Source organism: Falco biarmicus, chromosome 2 (assembly GCF_023638135.1).
Source record: "Falco biarmicus isolate bFalBia1 chromosome 2, bFalBia1.pri, whole genome shotgun sequence".
In the NCBI taxonomy this organism is placed as follows: Eukaryota; Metazoa; Chordata; class Aves; order Falconiformes; family Falconidae; genus Falco; species Falco biarmicus.
The window spans coordinates 105,689,734-105,696,645 of record NC_079289.1 but is presented as its reverse complement, the minus strand read 5'-3'; positions in this window follow the sequence as shown (position 1 = coordinate 105,696,645).

Below are 6,912 nucleotides of genomic sequence, written 5' to 3'. Positions count from 1 at the left end.
TTGCCATTGGACCAAATAAGAAGCTCCTTCTTTCTGTGGATCTATGCATTGTAACACAGATGTGTTTGTGAGTGCCTGAAATGCAAGGCTCCTGTGTAAAACCATGCAATCACCAGTGCTTACATTCCTTTCCACTTGTTCTTAAATGTCCTGTTAACATAGGTCACTTAAATTTTGTGGATTCATATTATATCCATAGAGGTGCTGCACTAAGGGAAGCTATGAGGTTTGACCAGCAAGCCTACTGAGATCACTTTTGTTCTTAAAAGCAGTATATGATTACACACACATTATATTTATCATATCATGCAACTGTCACGGCCTTAATCATTTGACATTATATTCTAATGATGTGGTTAGTGAATGTGTTTAGTGAATTTTTATTTTTATGTGTTATATGGGTAGAATGGAGAAAAGACACCAATTGCCACTGTCCAACAACTTATTTCTCTAGATCCGTGTACTTCAAGTTTTGCTTGTTAAAGCTCCTAAGACTCTGAAAAGGTAACATCCAAAGTACTGGCCCAGAAAATGTTTGTGCTCAGAGGTAATGGTTTCTTGAGTATGATAAAAGAAGAGATGAAAAGATGCAAAGGCATTTTTCAATTATTTTATTAATTTTTAAGAGGGAAAACTATGGAGTATATTAAACTAATAATTATGAAATTAGTGATATATGTTAAGATAAAAATTCATGATATATAAAATTTTACGTTATTTTACATACCTTTTAGCTGCCACTCATATTCACCCTAAATTTCTCAAGGTCTTGCTGGAAAATTGTGGACAAAATTATCTCTCTATCAAGAAAAGTGAATAGAATTTTTCCCTTGGTAGAAGCTGTAGGTTAATTAATAGGCTAATAAAGGGAAATTCTACTTACTAAAAATAACAAGGGAATATCTTCATATTGACAAGACAATGAACATCACATTATTAGTTTTAGTCACCATTAGATTACAAAAGAATTTTCTTTCAGCTACAAGTAGATAAAAGCTTGAAAAAAGTTTGAAAATAGATAAGAAGTAGGATATGATATTTCTGAATGCATGTTAAAACAAAATGTAAAATTAAAATAAATTTTAAATAAATAGATAATAAATTAGCGGCTGCTTTACATAGTGTTCAATGAAAAATCTAGCAAATTATGTGCAGTTGTAATTGGTTTTCTGAAGGAGTTTTTATTATTATTATGCCAAAAGTTGTTGTTACAAAATACAGTATGACATAAAAAGTCTTTTTTATAAAAAAATAGTTAGAAGGTCAAAAAGCAAGGGAGGAAATATAGTTAAAATGACAGGGTTTTGCTCGCTCTGTGTAATTTTTACAAAGAAAATTTAAGTTCAACAGTTTGCCCCTTGCTGCTTAGAACCTAATAGTAAACAATTATATTTAAATCTATAAATTTATTGGCTTTTTTCTCAAAATGTACTTCAAATGTGAAATGTGCATTGAATGGAAATAGCCACAAAAGCCTTTTGAAAAAAAATTGCGCAATGTATTTGCAACTCTTGTGGTTTGATGGCCTTTTGTTGATAACCTTAGACTTCTTTGAAATCACTGAACGAAATGTCAGTTAAGATAGAAGTTTATCAGTGCTTCTCTCTGCTCTTTACATTTGCTTGTATTTTATTTTTACCCCACGCAATATAAAAGCATTTCATTTTCAAAATAGAGGATGAAAATGAGAAATTCTACCATCAAAGAAAGAATTGTGTGTGTGAAGCACAAGGAGTTACCAACTATAATACACAATATGGTTTAAGTAGCAGGCATTTACACTGTAACCTGTAGTGATTGTTTCAAATTTCTAAGTATATATAGGAACACACTGACAATTTCCAAATAATTTTGGAATCATTGGGGAATTTGTGATGAAAAATATGACTAACTTGTGGTTTATCCTTTATAAGAAACTGTTGAAATAATTACTTTTTTTTTTTCTCCATCTAAACAAGTGCTATGAAAAGATTTTTTTTTAACCACATGTATGAGCTGTATAGAACAATCAATTTAAATATGAAATCTTATCACAAAAGCCAAGCTGGAGTTCCAGTGGTGCTACATACTTGAGAAACTGTTGGGGAAAAACTGGCTGAACATTTACAATGGGTTGCAACTACTGAATATTTACAACCAAAGACAATACATCTATACAAAAAGGAGCTGTAAGCGAGCTAGACATGGGCTCGATCTGGAAATATGATATTCATGATGCTTATTTGTGGGAGAGAGTTTTTGCCATAAAACACTTATTTAATGTGATAGAGTATATTTCAAAATCAGCTGAAGTACGTTTTTAGGTTTGGATTTCACATACTGATTATTTTATTTAAAAGAATAATTTTGACCTATTTTGTTGACTTCTATAAAGAGATTTTTATACTAGTGTACTTTATATAAGCTGCGTGGAGGAAACCGATTTATTTCTTATTTTATAGAGAGATGAAAATGATGCTTTAATATTGCAGTGAAATCACATTGAAGAGATAACCACTAACTAAACTATGTGCTTATCTTTACTGATACGGGTGGTCTTGCTACTCTTTCTGGTATTCACTCAAATATTTAAGGTTAATCATGAGATTAAAAAAGAAGATACTTTAATTGAAAATTTTGATCTTAGTAATATATCAGGTTTTCTAGATGATATAGACTGAATTCTTATTATTTTATCCAGATCAAACAGATAAAATATTCCAATATAAATCCATTCTGGTTTGAGATGTGCATGCTGATCTATGCAGTGTGTCTGGGTCTGGGTGTCACACAATTGAAGTATTAATTGCTAGCAAATACACTGCGTATTTCCAGAAACTGCTGTTTACCTGACATTATGATATCTGGGCTACAAAGGCCACTCATTTCCTCAAGGACTCTTCAGTCATTATTCACAGCATTTTGAAGCCAAAGATGTGGTACACTGTTTTATTTTTTCCAGGGAATTTTCAATCTGTGTACTGTAATGTCATTCCCTAAAGAATCTTTACTCTGAAACTCACATCTCTAATGGTTTCATAATGATTGTGACTTGACAACTATAAAGTTGTGTTTTATTGTTTTCTAGCTTTGAGGCATAAAATTCATTCAGCTGAATATTATTTGGTATTCATCAATATGTTAAAACAATATTGGATGGCTGTCCCCTGAAATTTGCATGAATCTGATTGCCAAAAAATATGTTTTTCTAACTTGCTAACATTAGTTATATATAGAAGCAGTACAACAGACCCAATGCTACCAGGATGGATGTATTAGCTTGACAGCCCTTAGGAGAAAGTTTTCTAGTGGCTCAAATCACTTTTCAACTCTGGAACAGTGCAGATGATTTCTCTCAAATCTTAATAACCCACCAGCAGTTACATATTCACTGTAGGTTTAATTTGAAGCTAATTTTCTATCATCTCAAGCATAACTTTTTCACTGTTCAATGAGGAAAAAAAGCTGCATAAATATAAATCTATGACAATATAATTTGTGCAGGCAACCCTACCTATGTTCTATTGTGGTGTCTGTCACTGTTACAGTCTCTTAAATGAACTGTAAGAAAGGTTAAAAAAACTCAAGGAAAACATTCATTAGTTATATGTAAGTTTTCAGCAGACTACTATGAAATTAAAGGTTGCTTCCCCATTTCTAAACTTTCCAAACATATTTTCACTTACCTGGCTGAAAAGCTTCTCAGGGAAAAATCTTTCATCTCTTCTATATTGTTTTTGGGGTTTATTTTAATATTTGTTTAAATTCAATTATTTATTTATATGCAGTAGATCTACATGGAAATTAAACTGCACATTAGACTGTACACATCTTTTCCTGAACAATACACAATTGAGACTAACAGTTGTGCATATTTGCAGGATTACAGGTATTGAAATAACTGTTGAAATAAGTATAACACTGCTTCTTTACGTTGACCAGAAATCCCACATTATTTAGGACAAGATTTCCCTTTTGTTCCACACCCATTAGTTACATCACAGAGGTGTGTTTTCACACTCCTGGAAAAACCTTTATATAATTTCCTAGGAACTCATGGAACTAATGTATGAGAATGCCTTCAGTATGTGAGATTTTAACACTTCATTGTTGAGCCACAGCAACAGAAAGAAGATTTTGATTCCGTGCATTTCATTTCCTGACAGTACAGTCATATGTTGTTTTTACAGTATTAATATAACTGACAGTGAAGAGAATGGGAATCCTAAACTGAGTAAAGCTTTGGGAAATAATACATTTTATGCAGAATCCTTTTTAAATTTTGGAGAGAATATTTTTGTGATCTCTTGAGGTTTATTTCACTGTGACATTTTCTCAGGTTGTTATACCCACACTGCACTATCTTTAATACTGCTTGGCAAAGTACAAGGAATACAACCTGATTTGAGTTGTCAAAGTGCAATGTGTCCTAAAAACAACTTTGAAAACAAAAGAACAAAGTACTGTAAAGCAGATCATGGCTTTCCAGTGCGAAATAGGAATTTTGTTGTGTTTTGGTTTGGGTTTTTTGTTGTTGTTGTTTTGTTTGGGGTTTTTTTTGTTTGTTTGTTTTGGGTTTTTTTTGGTTTTTTTTTTAAATAAGCAGTGGAAAGCATAAATTGGAACAAGTTCTTCTCACTGTCTTCCTGGCTTGTATATTTTTTTCGATTAAGCTGTGGCAGATCCCCTCAACTTCAATGAAACATTAATAGTGCAGCCTAAAGGAGTATATGTAGTTCACAACATATGCTTGGGCAACCTCTTAAAAGAGAGGGAAAACAAATCTCAACATGCAAATTTATTGCTGGTTTTTGTTAGCTACAAAGTAGTGAGTACTTGGAGATTTTGAAAGAGCTTTGATGCTGTTGACAGTTATTGACAGTTGTGTGTTATATTCCCTATATGCCTTTTGAAAATTTAATTTATAATGATTACGGAAGTTATGAAAATGAGAAACCTAGAGGGTGAAGTTCCTAATTCTCTCACAAAAGAGTTACAGTGAGGGTCCTGGCAGTTCCTTTCTCTTCATTTTGTTTTCCGTGCTTCACAGCTCTGGCATGGAAACCTTTCTCCACAGGTCAAAACCTATATTCTTCACTTTCACTCAAGGCTTCAAGGTCTGTAATAAGATGTCTTCCTTTCTGCAGACAGCACAAGGATTTGGCTGTTCATCTTGAGTGTTTTGCACCTTGTAAAGTTTCATGCAGGGCATGCAATATTTAGCATCTTAATGCCTTTTTTTTGTGAATTGGTGAGACTTCGTAGTATCCTTATATCAGTCTGGACAAGATGGTATGAAATCTAGTGACAACAGTTACTAAATTGACAAATCTAGTAAAATTTTGTTTCCCTTTTCTGTGTTTTCTTGGTTCCTGTTTGATGTGTTCCATGCAGTATAGGAGTCCTGATTACTGTTCCTGATTACTACTTCCTCATTATATGTTCTGGCAGCACCCACTTTCTCTCAGAGGACCACTGTTAGGTTGCAATCCCAGCTTCACATTTACAGGGAGAAAAAAGGAGTCACAACATCCTTATTACACAATGATTTTTGCTTTTTAATTAATTTCTTTATATATATATATATATGACTTCCTGACCATCTTAAAATCATGTAAGAGTACTCTTAGACTCCTGCTGAAAATCATATTGTTATTTGTTGTACCTACCTTCCAGCTTTTAAATAATCATTTTGGTGCCTGTTGTATAATTACTAAACTGTAACACATGCCACTTGCTACAAATGGCCCTGAGGGAAAAAAAACCAAAACCCAAACAACCAATTTATTAAAGCCTGTCTACTTCATTTAACTTCTAGAGATGAACTAGTCTAAGGAAGAAATATAAAATGTTAGTCAGTAGCACTGAAGAAAAGCGGCTACCATCCACAGTTTAAAATTTAAACTGGAAAATGGATAAGTAAAAGGTCTTTGTACAAAAGGCAGAAAAAAGAAGTGGACATTTTGCAAGAGGGAAAGATAAACAAGCACTGAAAAATTAAAAAATCTAGATGTCAGATGCAGACAACTAAATGTCACTGCCTTTTAAATCTTAATATTTGAATTTACAACTTACTGGTAAAAAATAGACTATTTTTAAAAATCAAGGAGGATAGGTCATTCAAGAATAGAGACATTTCTATCACAAGTGATTCTGAGTCTGTGAAGATAACTTAAGTTTGTAGACTCACTAGTCTAATACATTCTGTTTCCATTGACATTACCATAATTTTTATAAAAAATAAGATTTGTTTCATAGCAAGTGTTTTAGTCCCTATTCATAATGGAAACTGTATTTTCTACTTTCAAAGATTCTTCTCCCTTTCAAGTGAGAATTTTTTAATTCCTTGTGACATGCCATATAAGTTATACTTCCTTCCTCTTCTTAAATCACTTTGCCTCCTAAAGAATCACAATTAGGCTTAGTGTTAGGAAAAAAGCCTTTCATTCAAAAGGATGACTACATATCAGGTAATAAAAAAAATATTAATACCCTTCTGTCTCTTTCTGTCAACGTTTATATTCTGCAGATGTCTTAGTTTCTTTAGGTTACTTGCTAAGCACTTACCCTGTGCTGGCTGATGGTTGTAATGAATCGTTATTAAATTATACAGTAATTTTACTCCAGTACTGAAACTGTTGGGTTCTGTATTCCAGAAATAAAAAACACATCTCAAGAAGAAAGTTATTTTGCATGATCAGACATTTTTCATGCTTGCTAAACTGCAATTCGTAATATTATTAGAAAAATAATAATAATAAAACCTGCATAATTTCCATAAAACCCCTTTCCCATTTCTTTAGTTTATTTTTGCTTTCTGCAATTTATGGGTTAAGCTAACTAAATGGAACTTAACAAGAAACTTGATTGTGAATATATCCTGTTCAGAAAATTGCATTTCAAGAAAATGTCAACTATACCACATATATAAGG